Source organism: Urocitellus parryii, chromosome 7 (genome assembly GCF_045843805.1).
Source record: "Urocitellus parryii isolate mUroPar1 chromosome 7, mUroPar1.hap1, whole genome shotgun sequence".
Taxonomy (NCBI): domain Eukaryota; kingdom Metazoa; phylum Chordata; class Mammalia; order Rodentia; family Sciuridae; genus Urocitellus; species Urocitellus parryii.
This window is the reverse complement of record NC_135537.1, coordinates 140,957,151-140,978,014: the sequence shown is the minus strand read 5'-3', so window position 1 is coordinate 140,978,014 and position 20,864 is coordinate 140,957,151. Positions and strand designations below refer to the sequence as shown.

The 20,864-nt window shown below is 46.7% G+C and overlaps 1 protein-coding gene across 2 annotated transcripts in view; it reads right to left on the bottom strand.

Moving 5' to 3' along the window:
• Positions 1-20,864, bottom strand: part of Myo18a (myosin XVIIIA) — a 98,354-nt gene that overhangs the window by 58,566 nt on the left and 18,924 nt on the right. The gene's annotated exons all lie outside the window — the stretch shown is intronic.

Sequence of the window (20,864 nt, the reverse complement as noted above, 5' to 3'; positions counted from 1 at the left end):
CCTGTTCCCTCTCTAGAGATTTCAGCCACTTCCTACAACAACATTATTTTCTGAATATGGAACACCTACAATGATGTGGGCCCTGCAAAAGATAGTTAACATAGATTTTCTAGTAAGAATCTTACAACAATCTCATGACATGGGAATTATTATTATTCCCATTTTACTGATGAGGAAAAGGATTCCAGAAGAGAATCTGTGGCAAAGCAAGTGGTAGAACTTGGATTTGAACCCAAATTGGCCTGATTCCAAGAACCTGTGCTGCTTCCTTGGTGGCCCACTTTTTCTGGTATATTAGGCAGGCACCAGAGGGACTAAATCACTGTTAGTAGCCAAATCTGGTGGATAGACTCCATCAGTGCTGAGGTCCTGGAGATCCAGGTCAAACCAAAGCATAGGTCGATAGAGCAATGCTCACTGATGCTCAACTTTTTCAAATATTGTTTCTGGATTTGCAAAGAGAAATCCCATCATGACCCATGACCCTGTCACTGTAAGAGGCTCTGGCCACCTCCTCCCTCTGTGGCAATTCTCGTCTCTTCCGTTGAGACAAGGGAAGAGAAACCAACACTCTCTGAATACTTATTATGAGCCAGGCACAGGGGTAGGCACTTTATACTTTCCTCTCATTAAATCCTCACAACCACCTACTTTTTAGATAAGGAAACAGGGTACGATGCCAAGAGCCCCACAACTAATAAGTATCAATTCACAACACAGATGGGTCTTGATGAACTGTTTGGGTGACGTCATTCCTGAACTGATTTCCTCATAGATAGGGCTCTGCAAGCACTTGTCAAATGTTTGCAGCACGTTAGTGCTGGAACCGGCACTCTGCCCAAACTTCTTATTCCCACCTAGTCTCTTCCCTCAGAGAATATTTCAGTGATGTGGTATAAACAAGGGAGTTGTAATCTCTAAATTTAGCAACAACAAATAGATAGTAAACTCAATGCCATGGGATTAGGGGGAGGTGACAGCTCTTTGTGAAACAACAATAGCAACAAAATTTGTCATCCTCTGGCCTAGTCATCCCATCTTCAGGAATGTATGTCCAATGAGCTTACCTAAAGAGAACGAGAAAACCCACAAACCCACACAAATATTTTTGTAGATGCATTCTCTATATGACAACTCCAAATTGGAAACAACCCAAGTGCCTAAAATCAGGGAATGGTTAGGTAAACTATAGAGCTTCAGTCCAACATATTGCTATATTGCCATTTAAATGGACAGATATGTGGACAATGTACCAAATGGAAAAACTCCATATAAAATAACATCAATCAAAAAAACTAGGGCTGGGGCTGTAGCTCAGTGGTAGAACACTTTCCTCGCGTGTGTGAGGCACTGGGTTCAATCCTCAGCACCACATAAAAAGAAAGAAAGAAAGATATTGTGTCCATCTACAACTAAAAAATTTTGAAAAAAACTAGAACCTAAATAGTATGCAAATGGTGATCATAATAAGCTTGTAAATTCTGTGAATTGGACACAATAGTGACTTGGTATTTATTTTGTCATATATTACTTACTGTTCATTTTTTACTATAAAAATGGCTAAATAGTCAGCAAAAAGAAAAAAAGAAAGAAAGAAGAAGCAAAGGAGATAATAGCTAGATGCATTTGTTCTCAAAGAGGGAACTCCAAGAAATGTGCTGAGAGACCATCTACTCTTAGCCCCAGAAGGGGTCTGTCACTCAGGAAGCAGGGCCACGCTGTTTTACCCTCTTCCACTCCACCACAGAAACCTTCCCTTAACTTGCCATACTCTGAGCCTCTCCGGGAGGAAATGGGGGCACAAATGACCCCAGAGAATAATTCCACCCACTGGGTAGCCCCATAGGTCTGGAATACACAGCGGGACAGATGCATCAAGGCCTAAGTGTCCAAGTCCAACATCCTCATACTGTGAACCCTCAAGAGTGGCAGGAAAAGCCAGGCACAGTGGCACCCACCTATAATCCCAGCAACTCAGGAGACTGAGGCAGGGGGATCATAAATTCAAGGCCAGCCTGGGCAATTTAGCAGATCCTGTATCAAAATAAAAAATAAAAAGGGCTGGGGATGTAGCTCAGTGGTAGAATGTTTGCCTAGCAGGCACCAGACCCTGGTTCAATCCCCAGTACTTGGGGGGGGGGAGTGTCAGGGGCTGGGGTCATGGCTCAGTGGTAGAGCGCTTGCCTCATACATGTGAGGCACTGGGTTCGATTCTCAGCAACACATATAAATAGATAAAATAAAGATCCATCAACAACTAAAAAAAAAAAAAAAAAAAAAGAGAGAGAGAGAGAGTGTCAGGTAACCCTGAGAGATAATCTAGGGGGAGCCAAGAAAGAGCCTATTGCCAGGGTCACTAGCTAGCCTCTCCCCCTCTGCCAACTGGCAACACTTTGGACCTCTCACCCTGAAGAGAAAGAAACACAGCATTCTCCTGTTCCCTCTCTCCACTGCCATTCTAAGACACAGAGGGCAGCTCTCAGGAGGTCTCTCCCTGCCAGTCTTGACCTAGCCCTGACTTATCTAAGGAATGGGAGGTGGGCAGGTGGGGACAAATGAAAGAGAAGTGAAGAAATAATAGCAATAATTGGCAATAACAGCTCAGTTCATCTTTTAAAAACATTTTTTAGTTGCAGATTGACACAATACCTTTATTTTATTTATTTGTTTTTATGTGGTGCTAAGGATCAAATCCAGTGCCTCACACACGCTAGGCAAGTACTTTACTACTGAGCCACAACCCCAGCCCTGCCCTTGGGGCCCAAGGCATGGTAGGCAAGTGCTCTACCACTAAGCCACACCCCGAGCCCTGACAATTTCCCTTTTTTGAGGATTTTATGATGTACCAAGCTCTCTACATGCATTATCCCATTTGATGCTCATGACATCCCTCTGAAATATTGAGCTACTCCAATTTTAGCATACCAGTAGAAGTTCCACTTTACAATTGAGCAAAAGAAGGCTGGCTCAGAAAGTCAAGTGACTTGCCTAAGGCCTCATGGCAGCAAGTGGCAGATCCAGGACTCAAGCCCAGGTCTGTCCTCTGGCAAGAGTCTCTAAGGCTCACTCTAAAGGAAGGAGGCCAGCCCTGTTCCCACCTCCCTTGTTCATCTGCACTGTGCTCCTTCCACACATCAGTTGCCAGAGCAGCAGCTTGGATAGAAAGCAAGAGTTTCCATATATGGCCTGCTCCTCCCTCCACCCATAACCTGAACATGCTTTACACAGAGTTGCTTGAAAGGAGAGGAAGCTCTGCAGAGAGTGAATTAAAGATCATGCTTCTAGCTACCGGAGAAGGAGAAAAAGAGCTTGGCAGGGACACCCTGGCCCTTTTGGTCCAGCCTGTAGCCAGAGCCCTCCCCTTCCCCACGGCAGAACAGAAAGCAACCCAGTGCCCTCGGTCACTACCGGCCAGCCCAGCTTGGAGGAAGCAGGTGCACTGGAATGGCTTCCTGCTGCCACTGCAGTTGCAGAAGGGCCGGGGTTTCCTCCTCCAACGGCTGGCTGGGCCTGCTAGAGGCCTCCTTCCTTGGGGATGTTCACTGCCCCTCCGTAGGGCACTTTGCCATCTGTCTGGCCATCATTGTGTGTGGCCCTGAATCTGTGATGGACCTGGGGTGCAGGGTGGGATGGGTAGTAAGCTAGACCAGGAAGCATCAATCTTTCAGGGCAAAGAGCTCTCCCAGGCCTCACTCCTACCCTGCCCATACACACCTCAACACTAGTGCCAGTTTGGGGGCTAGAGTGGAGCAGTACCTGGGCATAAAAAGATACAAATGCTCATGGGCACATCTCAGGCTCCTCCGCCTTGGGCCAGCCCACACACTGCCCACTGCTGACTCAACTGGAAACCTTACCCTCCGTGGCTGGGAGGGGGACAAGACGGACTGGGAGGCATCTATGTCTCTTCTCACTTGCTTTTTTAAGGAACTTCTCTGAAGTAATCTGTGCTAAAAAGGAGACTTACAAACAGTCAGGGCATCCCCAATATGCCATCTGGGCCCCTTCTAAGTGTCCTAGGCATGGGGAATGGAGGAGGCCATGCTGGGTCCCCTTTTGAGACAGTAAGAAGGAGGATCCCTGACAACTTCAATCCCGCCTCAATCCCCTCTCCTCTGTCTAGCTAGGACAAAGAGGGGTCAGTGGGCCACATGGACAACCCAAAGCAGGGACAAGACCTCCAAAGGCCTGGGGTTGCTGGGGTCCCCAGGAATGAGGCATGCAAAGCTGTAATGGTTTGTGGGGAAGGCGTGTCATAGCTTATGGGATAGCAGATGCAGCCCCAGGAAACTGAGGTTTAGAAGACAGTACCCCCCCCCAAAGCTCCCAAAGTCATGATTCTGGCCCAGGATATCCCTTAAACTATGAGAGGTTTTGATACTGCCAGAAATGGGTAATGCCCTTCCTACCAAGAGGTTAAGAGAAGAGCCCCAAAGCAGCCCCACCCCTTCCTCCCCACCTACTTCAGCCACATCTGGAGAAATAAGAAAAGGCCCCTCCTTTCCTAACTGAGAAAACAGTATGAGGAGCCTGGGACACTTCTGGGTGGGGGGGTCAGAGGGACACTCACCCGCATGGCCTGGCCTGGAGCAGCCCAGAGCAAGGAGTCTCCTCTCGCTGCTGCTCAGTTAGTGGCTCAAAATAGCACGGGCTGCAGCCCCGCCCCTGTTCTCCTCCCTCTCCCAGGCCCCTCCCTCCGCAGCTGCCCAACCCAGGCCCAGCCAGTGGAGAAAGCAGAGCCCAGAGGACTGCGGGTACCAGGTATGCGGGTATCGGGAGTGAGAGGACGATGCAGCCTAGGTGGAGGAGGAGGCTCTTAAAGTAAGGTTAAGTGGTGGAGGGCAGGCAGTGTTGGAGGGGCAAGAGACAGGGAAGGTGGCACTTTCCTTCTGAAACACACTGGGACAGCTGAGCTGATATGATCCCTAAAAATAGCAGAGGAATTTGAGACCTGCAGCCCCCGGCCCCACAGGCTGAGATTAAGATAAGCACATGCGCATTCACATACGCACACACACCCCAGCATGCATGAACACACACTCCCGGTGCAGTGTTTTTGAGAATGCACAAATCATAGGCCTACCCCTGCTATCTAATTACTGCGGCAGAGGCCAAGACAGCCACTAACATCCCATCCACCACAACACACAGGGCCCAGTATATACTGTGCCCAAACAGCAGCCAACAGCAGTCCTATGAAGTCCAGCAGGATCCACAAGACCAGTCTGAAGCCCACTGTCACTGTCTCACTGTAATAAACATGCAGGGACATGCAAGGAATCAATCACTCTCCCTCTGTCTATATACCTCTGCACGCACAGCCAGCGGCTGTGCGGAAGGTGGTGTGGGTGGGGCGAGTGGGTGGGCCTAAGCCTTGCAGACAGAGGAAATTGTGGTTATCTGGCCAATGAGCAGCGGCTGCCAGTGAAGAGCAAGTGTTACCCAGGAGAAATCCTGGCCTGTGCTCTAGTTAGCACCACAGGATGCCCAGATCAGGGATGGGGATCCCCAAGAGGCTGAAATGGTTGTTGGGAGCAGGATGGGAAGGAGCCAAAAGACAGGGCCTGAGTGTCTCAGAAGCTGTCAGCTTTGCAGAAAAAAAGTAAAAGTGATTACCTCCCTCTTCCTCTCCAGAAGAAAGAGGGAAAGAGGGGGTAGAGGGAGAGGGGCAGGTGGTGCTAGGAAGCACTGGGACAGAGCTGTCGCCTAACCAGACTGGCAGGAACTCAGGCTTGTCACCTCTGGCCAATCCAAAGAGCCAGTGGGTCCTGTAACTAGTATTACTTTCTTCAGGAAAACTTATTGGTAAGCACTACTCTGGAGGACCAAAACTCAGCTCTCCTCCTACCTACCTACCAGACACTGTACAAGTTTCCTAGTCACACTATCATGCACACCTGCTTGTGCCTCTGCTTTCCAGGGAGGTTCTCTGGTCCTTTGAGGGCATGTATCATGTCATAGGTTTCTGCACCCCCATAGCCCACATAGCTATGTGAGGAGCCTGAAATACTGATACCTGGATCCCATCCTTACCCTCCCATTTTCTGATTTAATTGATCTGGGAGGAAGGCCTAGACACTGTAATTTTTTTTTTTTTTTTTTTGTACCAGGGATTGAACTCAGGGGCACTCAACCACTGTGCCACATCCCTAGCCCTATTTTGTTTTTTTGTTTTTTGTTTTTTTTTTTAAGAGAGAGTGAGAGAGGAGAGAGAGAGAGAGAGAGAGAATTTTTAATATTTATTCTTTAGTTCTCGGCAGACACAACATCTTTGTTGGTATGTGGTGCTGAGGATCGAACCCGGGCCGCACGCACGCCAGGAGAGCGCGCTACCGCTGAGCCACATCCCCAGCCCCCCCTAGCCCTATTTTGTATTTTATTTAGAGACAGGGTCTCATTGAGTTGCTTAGGATCTCACTAAGTTGCTGAGGTTGGCTTTGAACTTGTGATCCTCCTGTCTCAGCCTCCCGAGCCCCTGGGATTACAGGTGTGTACCACCGTGCCCGCTGGCACTATGATTTTTTAAAACTTCCCGGGTGACTCTTATTTGCAGCCAAGGCTGAAAACTGTTTCCTAACACAGATGTTCCCCTTTGTTAAATGAATGAATGAATGAGTTAGCCATTTGACCATAGGCAGATGATTTAAATTTCCCTCATCTATAAAATAAGGACTATGCCTATATTGACACTTATCCAGTTAATATGAGACAGGTATGGAATGGATGTAAAAGAGCTTTGCTTCTCAAAGTGTGGTCCCCATAACAGCAACATGAGCACTACTTGGGGACTTGTTAGAAATACAAATTCTGCCCCTGTGATGGCAGTGGTGTGTGCCTGTAATCTCAGCAACTAGGGAGAATGAGGCAGGAGGATGCAAGTTCAAGGCTCCACTTGTCAACTTAAGCGGGACCTTGTCTCAAAATGAAAAAAAATGGCTGAGGTTGTAGCTCAGTGGCAGAGTACCCATGGACTCAATCCCCAGTACCAATAAATAAATAGATAGATAGATAGATAGATAGATAGATAGATAGATAGATAGATAAAAGAAAAATGCAAATTCTGGGGCCTCACCCCAGACCTACTGAATCAAGAACTCAATATAGGACCCAGCATCCTTAACCAAGCTTCCAGTTGATTCTAATGCACATTAAATTCTGAAAATCACTGATTTGACAGAAGTTATTTTGAAGGTAAAACCTTCAAAGCCAGACTTCCTGGTACAATCTTGGCTTTTCCATGTAGTAAACTATACAACTTAACTTCTCTGTGGATCAATTTCTTTGCCTGTAAAATGGGGGAAATAATAGTATCTACCACATAGGGCTATTTTAGGGGATAAAATAATTAGTGCATACAACGTTCTAAAAACATTAGCTTTCATTAAATTTTAACTATTATTTTCTGTCTAGATCATTAAGGGGAGTAAAAAAGGCATCAAAGAAAAATTTCCAGGTAACTGAAGCCTACTCCATTTAAAGGACCAAATATTTTCTATTTTAAGTGTCTTTCTAAATCTATCACTATTTACAATCATAAAAATAATAAACTTTGGTGTGTGCTTGAGTTTGGTACTGGGAATTGAATCCAGGGCCTCACACATATTCACAGGCTATGTAAGCAGAGACTCTGTCTCTTAGCTACACTTGCAGCCTTTTTATTTTATCTTGAGACAGGGTCTCACTAAATTACCAAGATTGGACTCAGACTTGAAATCCTCTTGCCTCAGCCTTCCAAGGAGCTGGCATTACAGGCATGCACCACCATGCCCAGTTTAGGAAACACTCATTAATACTCCTTACTTTCTTCATTAAAACACACTGAACTTGGGCTGGGGTTGTAGATCAGAGGTAGAGTGCTGGCCTAGCATGCATGAGGCACTCCTCATGCACCACATAAAAATAAAATAAAGATATTGTGTCCACCTTAAAAAAAAAAAAAAACTGAACTTAACTCAAAGGTCTCAAATTCTGCCCTCACTGTGACGACTCCTGACTTCCCAGCCTGACTACAGCCCATGGTTTGTGCCCCTCCAATGCTGCAAGGCTCTCCCAGAGGGCACCAGCTGCTTCCCAGGCCTGGTGGCCAAACTGAAGCCTCTGATATGCTTATATGTGGAAATCCAGGCACCCTTTGTAGCTGTATATTTGTTTTTTAGATCTTTTCTTCCCTACACTCTATGACATCAAGCCATCCTCTGTCACTTACCTGATAGTGTGCCTGTGTCCAGCAGTCTCAGTTCCTTCTAATGTGCTATTTCTGCCAAAGGCTAAAAAGGCAAATAACCAGGCCTGATAAAAGAGTGTCCAAAACAGAAAAAAATGGATGCCAGAGGTTCTCCTGCAAGTGAAGGGCCTTTCACACAAGGACTTAGTACCCTCCACTGTGATTGCTTGAGGGCCTTCTACGCCCACTGCCGTTCAGCAGTGCTCTCCAAATGACTGAGGTGACACTTGATCTGCAGTCTCTGAGTTACTATCATGCCTCTTTTTCTATTCGGATGACTAACTCCTGTCAATTCGGTTTCTGAAACGTTTGGTTAGTGTGTGTGTAGGGGGATCATCTTAAATCAGCTTCATTTCCCCTAGTGAAAAAGGCAGGGTCTTCTGTCAGAAGGCATAAGTCCTGGCAGCCCACTCTCCTTCCCACCCAGCCACCACCAGTCCCTCTGCTGCCCCAAGAGGGCACTGTCTCAGTGTGGTCCATGTCTTCAATAAACCTAAGAATGGCTCTGGGGACATTCAGGCTCTCAGGCCTCTTCACCTGTCTCCAAGGACAGACATCATTTGTAATCTGACTCCCCCTCAGCACTTCACCTTCTTTACTCTCCTGGCTCTCACTCTTTTGCCCTCTCTCAGGCAGATCTCCATACATTCCCTGCCTGCACCTTCCCCAGAGCCTGTCCTCTACCATTGCCTCCACCATGCCCAACCTTCCCCATTCCTAAAGGTCCATCTTCTTATGAAGCCCACCTGAAACTCAAGACCCACCAAGAAGTGTAGTAAAAGAGCAGGGAACTGGCAGTTGTGTTCAACAGGGACTGAATCCCAGCTTGGCTTCTTTCTTGCTGTTTGACCTAAGGAAAGGTTGCTCTACTTCTTAAGAGTCTCCATTAAAAAAAAAAAAAAAAAAAAACTTTAAAATAATACAATACTATAGCCAGGCACAGTGATGTGCACCTGTAATCCCAGCAACTCAGGAGGCTAAGGCAGGAGTTTGAGGACAGCCTTGGCAACTTAAAGGGACCTTGTCTCTAAATGAAGAGTAAAAAGGATAAGGAGTATAGCCCAGTGGCAAAGCATCTTTGCGTTCAGTCCCCAGCACTAGAAAACATAACAACAACAACATAATAATAATATTGCTGCTTTATGGGGTTGTTGTAAGAAGAGAAAGAATATTATGTAATCTTAGGCTTGGCAAATTGTGGAGAGTGACTAAATGATTAACACCATTAAACTGTCATTAAAAACCACAACACTCACTGTTTATACTTAAACACACCACACCCATGGTAGTTCTTAATTACATAAAGTGTGGTACTATTATATACAGTGGAGTATTGCTATACAGGATAGATTCTTAGGTCAGCATGTAAGGCAAAAATAGAGTATAGTCAAAAACTCCTGAAAATCCACTAAATTGCTCAGAGAGTATAGTACACATGGCTTTGTACATGCATGGTCTCCCTTTATCGGCAGTTTCACTTTTTGTGGTTTCAGTTACCTGGGGTCAGTAATTCTCTAGGAATATTCAATAGAAAATTCTGGAAATAAACAATTCATAAGTTTTAAATTGCACACAGTTCTGAGCAACATGATGAAATCTGCACCATCCTACTCTGTCCCACCTAGGATGTGAATCATCCTTTCGTCCGCATATCCACGCTGCATATGCTACACACCATTAGTTGTTTTGTAGCTGTCTTGGTTATCAGATGACTATTACAGTATCACAGTGCTTATGTTCAAGGAACCCTTATTCTACTTATTAATGGTCCCAAGGAACAGCAGTAGGGATGGTAGCAACTCAGGTATGCCAAAGAGAAACTACACAGTGCTTCCTTTAAGAAAAAATAGTGAGGGCTGGGGATATAGCTCAGTTGGTGGAGTGCTTGCCTCACATGCACAAAGCCCTGGGTTCAATCCCTAGCACCACATAAAAAAAAAAAAAGAAAGAAAAAGAAAAACAGTGAAATTTTAAGAGAGAAGACATTTATGGGCTGGGGATGTGGCTCAAGCGGTAGCGCGCTCGCCTGGCATGCGTGCGGCCCGGGTTCGATCCTCAGCGCCACATACCAACAAAGATGTTGTGTCCGCCGAGAACTAAAAAATAAATATTAAAAATTCTCTCTCTCTCTCCCCTCTCTCACTCTCTCTAAAAAAAAAAAAAAAAAAAAGAAAGACATTTATACAAATTTTACTACAATATATTGTTGTGATTGTTATGTTTTATTATCTATTATTGCTAATTTCTTACTGTGCCTAATTTATAAATTAAACTTTACTATAGGCATGTATACAGGAAAAAAAAAAAAAAAAAACAGTACATCTAGGATTTTGTACCAGCCGTTCTTTCAGGCATCCATTGTGGGCACTAGAATGTATCCCCTGTGGATAAGTGGGAAGGACTCCTATGCTTTTTTTTTTTAAGATGTTGATAGACCTTTATTTTATTCATTTATTTAAATGTGGTGCTGAGAATTGAACCCAGTGCCTCATACATGCTAGGCAAGCGCTCTACCACTGAGCCACAGTGCCAGCCCTCTATGCTTTTTATATAATACGTATCTGCATGAAAGCATAATGTATAGTCATGTATAACATTTATAATGAAAATATACAAAATAACTATTTTTACAATTTTTGGCTACAATAATATAGCTTCTTAAGCAAATATATAGTTGAATCTGTTGAAGTTTATTATGCATATGCCAGGACTACAGAGCATAAACCAATGCTCTGAGTTGTAATCAATTCCTCCCTACAAGAACCATTTTCTATTTTCTTTCTATCCTATCCCATTCCCCAGCACTAAGCTCACAGTAGTTTTTTAACAAAAATCCTCTGGATTCACCCAGCTGATCTGAAAGGTGCACACATAATGAGGCAGGTGGAACAGAATGGGGAGAAGGGGATACCCTTACAGGGTGACAACTTCAATTACTGTAACAACTTCAATTACTCTGCTCTCCCCCACTTGCAGTATGGTTGAGCGAAAAGCCATTGGCATGCAGAAAGGCTAAGCAGAACGAGGGCAGGCCAGACAGGAGACTGTGAGGGTAGAGGAAGCATTCACTAACTCAACTAGCAATGGCTGTAATACCCTGAGGTGAACACTGTGGGGAAGCACAATGCTTGCTCTTTAGTCTTCCCACAACTACACTGTGAGCTTCCTGAGACACATGTTGTATTGTCATTATAACCTCTGCACCCACCTAGTTTTGGGCCCTGCTCAGAGATGATTCTGGATACAAAAGTGAGTAAAATGAGATGAAACAGACTTGGTTCCAGAGGAGATAGCAAATGTACTTCAATAGTTAGAATACGGAGAACATTCTTAATGCTCCAATGGGGGCCTGGATAATGTGTAGGACACATAAAGGAAACACAAGAGACAAAGCTGGGAAGGTACAGGGCCCATCAAGGAGCCAAGTGCTGTTGTTCCTGCAGTTCTTTCTGCAGCCTGCTATACATTTGTCCATCCTCTGATAACAGCACCCCAGTTTTCCTCTGAGGACCTACCCCAACATATGATTTGGGCCTGGCCAGTAAGAGAATCATATTCCCAGACTACAGGGTTGGTTCATGAGTGAACCGATCAGTTATCAATGACATATAACAAAACCTTTGGACTACTGAATCACACTTCCTTTCCTACAAGACTTGAACCTAGGCTGAGTTATCTTGCCATTACTTGTCTGAAGTCTAATTCAGCCTAGATGAGCTGAAAGAGACAGAACAGACCTGGGGCCTGGTCATGATGTTTAAGTTTCCAGATAAGGCTGAGCCTATAGCCAGTTCTACCTCTGGACTTTTCAGACACTTGAGACCATATACTCCTTCTTTTTAAGCAAGTTGAGCTGGGCTGTCAAACGTGCAACTGAAACAGGTGTATCCAAGACAAAAGCAAGGTAAGCAGGCTAAGGGAGGAAATTTAAAAAAGGCACATGCTGAGCACACTGGCCAGAAGATAGGCACAGTGTTGCTTACTTTTCCTGACAAAAGCTAGAGAGATAATTATTAAAAGGAAAATTGTGGGCAAAGAAATTGCAGTTTACAGAGGTTACATATTGCTTATGATCACACAGATAGTGATTGGTAGGGCCAGGATTTGGATTCAAGTCATTCAGACACTGAAAACCTGCCCCTTCCATGCTATGCCCTGCCTGTAAACAATGGAGTCATGGTAGGTTTCTGGAGACTGAGGGGGCATGACCGAACCTGTGCTTTAGGAATGCTGATCTAACAGAAGGGTAGAGGGAAAGAAAGGAGGCTAGAAGCTGAAGGATCATGAGAAAAGCAAGGTAATAGCCAGATGAAGGATAAGAGGGTCTGCCTAGGGTTCTAGCAGGCGATGGCAAAGAGGGGTTCATGCAAGAGAAACAATCTTCTAGATGAGGTGGCCATTGGGGGAGGAGGGGAAATGGGCACAAGAGGATGGGAAGAGGGGGCTAGAGTTGTAGCTCAGCAATAGAGCACTTGCCTAGCACATATGAGGCACTGGGTTTGATCCTCAGCACCATAAAAAATAAGTAAATAAAATAAAGGGATTGTGTTCCCCTACAAGTGTGTGTGTGTGTGTGTGTGTGTGTGTGTGTGTGTGTAGAAAAGGAATCAAAGACACCAAGATTTCAAAGTTGGGAGTCTGATAGGATGTGGCACCACTATGCAAAATAAGGATGTTAGATGGAGGCTGGCTTAGCAGGAAAGAGTTTGGAAAACACTGAGGCCAAAGTTCTATTTAATATCTTAACAACAACAACAACAAAAAATTCTCCATTTATTCTCTAATTCCCCTGTATATCAAAATTTCTTAAAAACAAAAATTATACCAATACTGTCTCCATAATGGATACCAATTGCAAATACTTGTATTACTAATGTGTAATGTATAAAATGTCACTAATGGGGGGCTGGGGTTGTGGCTCAGTGATAGAGCACTTGCCTAGCATGTGTGAGACACTGGGTTCAATTCTCAGAACCTTATATAAAAAATAAAACAAAGTCCATCAACAACTAACAAAACATTAAAAAAAAAAAAAGTCACTAATGGAACTCTTTATTTACAGAAGCTGCAGGCAGTCTTTCCAAGCACTCAGCCCTCAGGCCTGAGAAGGGTCGCCTACAGCACTTATGCTTCCTGGGTAGGAGGATACCAGCTGCCATGGTGACAGGTGCACCCCCTCAGATGGCCACTTCAGAAGTTCCTCAGCACAGTACTAGAGGGCAGTTCCTTAAATGCCAGTTCAGGAGAGCCTTCCCTTTCTCGGGAGAAATTATCCTAATTCCTCTGTGGGGGTGGGATGGGGACGAGGATGTAGACAGAGATTGGCATCCCACTGAAGGGCCGAAATTTAAAAAAGAAAAAATCAGCTGGGCAACATGACCAGTTAATCACGAAGTGGAAGAAAGCAAATCCCCTTGAAGAAGACTAAGGAAGACTTAAAGGGGGTAGAGGGGAGGTGTTGAGAAGAAACCTGGAGTGCCTAATGGCCCATTCAGCTCCTTCAACGGAGCAGCGGGGCCAGGAGGGGGACTCTCCCTCTTAGGTCAATCCAAGACCTAAGCCCCAGCCCTAGCCCGCGCTTTCCCCCGCCCCGCGCCCGTCCGTCGGCGCATAGGCGGAGCCAAGCCCAGCGCATGCGCCGAGAGTCTAGGATGCACCGCCCTGCAGCGCTGCTGGAACCCGGCAGAGGGCAGCAGCTCCCTTCTTGTTCCCCTGCTGGCACCGCCGAGGCTGCGGGAATTCACCTCCGCCGGGCGGGCCTCCGGGCCCCGCCCACAGGAGGCGTCCCCGGGGAGCTCAAAACAGGGTGGGGGTGGGGGATGCTGCGACAAGATGGCCTCTCCTCTTACCCCGGAGGGATCCGGCAAGAAAAGGCAGAGATGAGCTCGACGCCAACTTCATTTTCATCATCACCCTATCCACAGTGCCAAAAACAATCCTTAAATGTAGTCTACATTCAATAAGTGCTTATTTATGGGATAAAATGAATGAATGAATAACTGAATCCAGGTAAGAAGACTCTGGGGACGCCTTGAATCTCTGTTGTGGGCAGGGGTCCAGGACAAAGAATCAGGAGGGTCAGTGGGCATGGGCAGATCGCTGCCCCAGAGGTGGTCATAGACTTAGGCCTCAGGCACTCCTCCAGACCCTGCATTCCACAGGCCCCTGACTTGGCACACACAAGGAACCCATGCAAAGACCCCTAAGTTTGTTCTCTGCCAAGACCAGGCAGTCAGGTCCCAGCTTCTGTAGGGACCACCTGAATGGCAGCTCCAGTAGGCAGGCTGCTCTCTGGGGACTCAAATGCTAGGAATTTCCTCATGGCCAATGGGGATTTCCAAACTGTCTTTGTCTTGCCAAGCTCCCTAAAGGCCCAAAGCCAAGGGCCAGCCTTGAGGATGGTTTCCCAAAACCCTTTACACCTCTGCCCCAAATCTCATCAAGACTTGGGTCACTTGTTATTCTACTAAATGCTCCACATACACTATATTTCCATCCCACCCCCTCTGGCAGACGTTTGTGAATGAGCATAATGAAGCATTGTTCTCTTTTTTGTATAAATGACAACTCTTCTCAATTTCCACAGAAGAATAGAGGAAAACCAGTTCAAGGGTCAGCAATACTGATTTAAATTAGGTACCCAAAGGCCTTCCAGGGTGTGAGAGCTGGCGACCTATGCTGCTTATTCTCAAAGTCAGGCTCCTTTAGAGGTCCCTCAGTTCCCCCAAACATTCAGTCATTCAGTAAGTATTTGAGGATCTGGGCATTCACTTCTGGAACCCCTTTTTGGGCCTGTTTCTAGAAATCTTTGAAGTAAAAGTACCCACTCAGTCCCAAGGAAGTGGGAAGAAACAAAAGCCCCTGCCTTGCCTATCAGCCCTCCTCCCCCACATGAATAGCCTGCCAAACTCATGGGCATGTGAGCACCTGTGTGTTACCGGGCTGGGCAGAAGATGTGCTTGGCAAGGTGAGGAAGCCCCAGTTGTGGTGGCACACCGCCAGGGACCTGTTGGCCCTGGGGCATTAGGATTCCAAAGCTGGTGAAGTGGAGAAATAGCCAGAGGACAAACCTTCCTTCCTGAGAGAAAGGGGAAATGCCACCAGCCCAGCATCTCCAGGGGAACACTGAAAGAGATGAACCTTCCGGTTTGTAGCCACACTGTTCAATATGGTAGCCACTAGCCAGGGGTGGTTGTTTAATTGAAGTTAAATCAAAACAATGAGGTACTTCTCAGTAAATAAAAAACAAATTTAAAAGACTGTTCCCATTAGCCATATTTCAAGTGCATAATAGCCACTTGTGACTCATGGCTACTGAGTTGGACAGCACAGACCTCAGAACATTTCCACCTTTGCGGTATGTTCAGTAGGACAAGTCTGGTCTGGAGGTTCCCCCTTCTAGTTTGTCCTGGTCATTCTTGACAAAGCCTCCTTTAGGTGGTGGCCCTGACTACCTACTGTTCTCCACTATCTCTGCCCAGAATTTGCTTAGACCCTTGTCCCACATGTCTTATTTCTTAGGCCTCAAAAAAAAAAAGTGGGGGAGGGGACTGAAGTCACAATTAACACCCAGCTGGAAAGCAGAAGCCAGATGCCACAGGCCTGAAAAGGCAAGGCTGAATGGAAGCCTGCCCCCACCCCACTGGTGTCCCAGGCTCAGGAGAAAGCCCCTCAGTGCTGCACAATCGTTCCTTGTTTCCAGTCTCTGGACCTTGCATGGCTAAGACATCTGGAATGTAGTGGCCTGAGGGTTTCCCTGGCACCCACTGCAGGACTCATCAGCTATTAGTGCTCCAAAGAGAGAAGTCCCAACAGAACCCTGAACTTTCAAGGGTAAATAAGACTTCTGAAACCTTGTCAAGATCAAGATGCCAGGAGTTCCTTCATGGGGCAATGAAGGCCATAACTGGACACCTCCCTGTTTGGCCAGCTGGATAAACCAAACCCTGTGACAAGCTAGAGAGGCTCAGGCAAGCTCCACTAGGCCTGGATGCATGGGAGAAGAAGTCAAGAGAATTGGACCTAACCACTCTCACATTCTATCCCAGGGACTCAGTCTGAGCGATTCTGCCACAGTGGCTAGAAAATCCAACAGGAGAGTCCAGGTGAATTCATATATATGATGGAAGGAGCAGAGGACAGACCCAGGAACTAGCAGGTCAAGGTTGTCTTTCTGTTCTGTACCTCAATTCTTGCTTAACCCTAACCCTTGGTAGGTTTCCAGGAGCAAGATGGGTGTGAAGAAACAGAATAAACTATGAAATGACAAAAAAATATATGGGGGGGGGAGGGAGGGAGGGGTGGTCCAACTGGAAAACAAATAGGTAGGAATAAGCCTGGCACTCTAAAGGTATTGGCATCAGCCAAGAATTTGACTGAGGGATGTCACAGAAAAAGCAGCACAATTTGAAAAACTGGCATCAAACGAGACACCAGATTGGAAACTCAGGGCAAAGCCACTCTGGGATGATTTGCCACCCTGAGTTAAACCTGGGCCTGTTTCCCTATCTCTACCCTAAGGACACATTGAGCAAAAGCACCAGCCTGAGGACAAGAGTAAAGGACTCACAGCTGAGTCATTAATAGGAACAGGGTCTGTGGCATTCCTATGGGCAGATGGTCTATGCTACCAGGCACCAAATGCTTCCCAAGGTATCAGAGATAGATTAATGATGACCATGATAGTCCCCCCCATTTATTTATGGTTTCACTTGCTACAGTTTCAATCCAAAAATATTTAATGGAAGTTTCCAAAAATAAATAATTCATCAGTTTTTAAATAACTTTTACTACAGTATACTGTTGTAATTACTCAGTATTACTGTTAATCTCTTACTTTATCTAACATAAGTTAAATTTTTTCATATATATGCATGTATGGGTAAAACATGGTACTCACACAGTTCAGTAATATCCAGTTTTAGGCAGCCATCGAGGGACTCAGGATGTATCCCCTGGGGATAGGGGTACTAACATACTCAGGAGGCACTATTATGAGGCTGTTATAAGTGATTTTATATGTATTGAGTCCTTTAATCCTTAGAAAAATCTTAGAAGGAAAGAATTACCATAGTTCTCATTTTATAGATAAGGAAAATGAGGCCCAAAGAAATTAAATAACTTGCCCAAGGTCACTGACCTAGTAAACAGCAGAGTTAGAATTTGGACCAGGCAGTCCAGCTGGAGTACATGCACCACCCAACTCATAACAGTATATTGACAATACACATAGTTAAACATAGCTTCTGATTTCTGGGCCTTTCTGTCTGTGCTGCCTTCTATCTCCTTCTCCTTCCTAAATGAGCTGAAAGCAGTTCCTATAAGCAAAACCAAACCCTTTCGTTCAATTCCTGTTTACCAAGCATCTGTTCCTACAGCAACAATAAGAGCTGCAGACTGGGCATTTTGAAGAGAATGGGTGGGAATGAGGGTACAGGGGCCTTTATAGGATGGGTCGCTCTTTTAGAGGCACAGAAAAGAGGCCTGAAAACTAGTTGAAAGACAAAGGGGATGGGTGGGGAAGCCAAGGCCATAATTTCCTCAGGTTTGAAGCCAGCCTTCCTCTGGACAGAGAAGGTGAGGACAGCTTAGAAGGACTAAAGACTGGTCGCAGAAGGAGGGGAAAGAGAGAAGAAAAATCAGGTCTAGATTCTGTAGGGGGTATGTGCATGGCACCCAGGCCATTCCTAAGCTGGATGTCCTGTCACAGATCCCAGTTCTATGATTCTCTCCCTCAGGTCAAAGCCAAGAAATGATGGGTGGAGGCGAGGAACCATAAAGAAATAATAAAGAGGAATGCAGGCAGGCATCTATGTGCCTATACAGGGTGGTTCACCTCCCACAAGGGAAGGTGAGGGCATTTTGGGTGAGGTGGTCAGGTTGACACCCTTCACCTTCTCCAAGTCTAGGCCTCATTCTTGCCTGTTCCTATCTACCCAGCTAAACAAGAAACTCCTGTCACTGTCCAGAAATCCTGAGGCCAGAATCTCAATCTGCTGTGCAATACCGTTCTGCCAGGCAAAGCCAAGTACTAAGGAGAACAGGGATGTTTGCTAGTCACTGAATTCCAGGAAGTCAAACCACAGCCGTTTCCCCCAAGGCTTCTCAGGCCATGGGCCCAGTTTCCCTCTTGCCTCTACTGATCTCAGTGCATGTCCAAATGAGTGGGAATGGGACCTTACCCCATATCTGTGTCCTTTAGGTAACCTAGGCGCCTACTGAAAAGGAGGCAAGGCTGTGCCAGGCTCAGCATAGGCTGGATTCCCTAGCGCCTGGTGCCAGGCACACAAGCTGCTGCAGCCTGGACAGCTCCGGGGAGGGCGAGGTGGAAGATGCCAGCCCAGTGATGGAGGAGGCCTTTTACCACTCTGAAGCCAGGGCTTCTGTAATCAGCTCCGTAATCAAACCAATCCACCAGTGAGGGAGGCAGTGTGAAGAGGAGCAGGAGATAGGGCCCCAGCAGGAAGAACTCACTAAGGAGATAGATCAGATCCTTCTACTTCATTGTGCCCTGAAAGGTTCCACTGAGATCTCCAGATATTCTCCCCTCCATGTGAGGGGGCTGGGCATGAAACTGGGTGGCACAGAGAATCATGATGGTCTCATGCTGCCTGATAGTGCTGTCACTGTTTGGACTCTAGCCTATGCCACCCAGCACCAAGATCTAGCTTTTCACAGCTGTCTAGTTCTGGAAAAAGTACAGACTCTCTAATCACAGGGACCACCTTAGACCTTTCTCCTCCACAGACCAAGCCCACGGTGTGATATGGAACAGGTGCTCCTCAAGACTTCCTGACATGCCCTGACTGCACAAAGACTCCAGGGTCATTGATCTCCCTATGGCCCAGAGCCAAGGTTCCCCACCTCACCTTCAGCCTCCTCCTGCTCCAAAGCCAGAGGCAACCTCCTAGTCATACTAGAAGTGCCCTGCCCTGCTTGCCACAGGGAGGGAAGGAGGAAGTGAGTCAGCTCCTTGAAGAAATGGGAATGAGAGGGAGGAGCCAGCAAAAATGAGATCAGAGGGCAAAGGGTACAGGGGCCAGAAAGGTCCCTAACAGAGGCACCAGGTCCTGGAGATGCTGTGGGGCCCACAGAGTAGAGGACAGATATGTGTGACAAATTCAGTAGTGCCATCTCCTAAAGGGGCTGGGTAGATGCTGTAGGCCAGAGAACCTGGGTCTGGCAGGCAGGCCCCACCTGAGGATGGAATCTGAGGCAACTCCCCTTCCTGAATCACCAATGGATTGGAGGAAGTGAGGCCTTATGGGAAATGGCCAGCCACTTCTCTGCTCCAGAGGTTAAGTCTCTCATCTCCAAGTCCTCCCACTTCTTCTCTTGAGCCATTTAGTGCCAGAAGCCCAAGAGTGAGAGAGATGTTTGTGTCTCCCAGTAGGAAATGGAATCTATGCTGGGCCCCCAGAGCAGAGCAGTTCCAGCTGCCCTAGCACCAGTCCTACCCTCTCTGGTGGCCCCTACCCATGTGGGAGCTGTCCCCAGGCTCCAGCTGGAATTTGTTGCTCTGACTGGGAAAGATCTTTGTAGTGAAAATTCCCAGTCTGCTGACATTCCGGCAGGAAGGCAGTCCAGGGAAAGCAGCAGGAGGGAAGAGGAAGCCTTGAGCCCTACAGGGCCACATTCCAACCCTCAGACAGGCACATTCCTTCAGGTCCCCTGGATGGGACACTGTATGGCCCCCATGTAACCCTGAAGCTCCTTCTCACCCAAGCTGGTGCCTTCCCCAGGCCTCTACTCCTGGATGCTTATGGAACCCACTCTCTTGCACTCCTGTGTGCCAAGTCCCCAAACACGAAGAGACAGAGCTAGTGGGTGGAGGCAGGACATGGTAATGTACTGCAGACTGTCACCAGGGCCCATCAGAGGAGAGGGTTCTAATAACCAAAACTGAAGTAAACAAGGAAGACTAGACAGAGAGAATGGGCAACCAGTTCACAGTTTGAGAATCATCTTTCCTTTAACAAATATCTGCTGCTCTCATGAAGTGTTCTAACATTAGATAACTAATCAATCAGAACTTGATAGGTGCTATGAAGGAGAAGGATGGGTGCTGCCAGGATGAGGAACTCATAAGGTCTGAGAGGATCCGGGAAGGCTTCCTTGAGGAAGTGACATTCAAATTGGGGCCAGTGTGCATGCGTAAGCATGTAGGCAGGGAAAGGCACTATCAACAAGAGGAGTGTCAGGTCTCCACCATGGAAGCTGATGAGAACTCTGGGTTACACACCCACCACCTGTTAGACCCTCGGCCAACCTTGCTCCTCCACCTTTTTCCCACAATGCACACAGAACAACAGTGCACAGTCTTAGGCAGTGCTCCTGTTCAGAAGTGACACTATGGGGATCCAGCCACCCCAAATGCTATGGAGATCAGTACTAGCATGCCAGTATGGGCAACAAAAGGTGAGGGAGCCAGTGTCCCCCTGCCTGCTGGATCTAGGATCTTGCAAAGAAGCTGCATAAGAACCAACTGTGCGTCCCTTCTCCACCCCTGGGGGACAACAGCAAACCTGTCGAAGCAGCTGTCTCATCCCTTCTTGAAGTTTCCCTCAGCCATCCTTTCCTTCATTTCTCAGCCCCCACCAGATTAAACTCTGCCTGCTGCCACTCGGTTCACTTCCTTTGA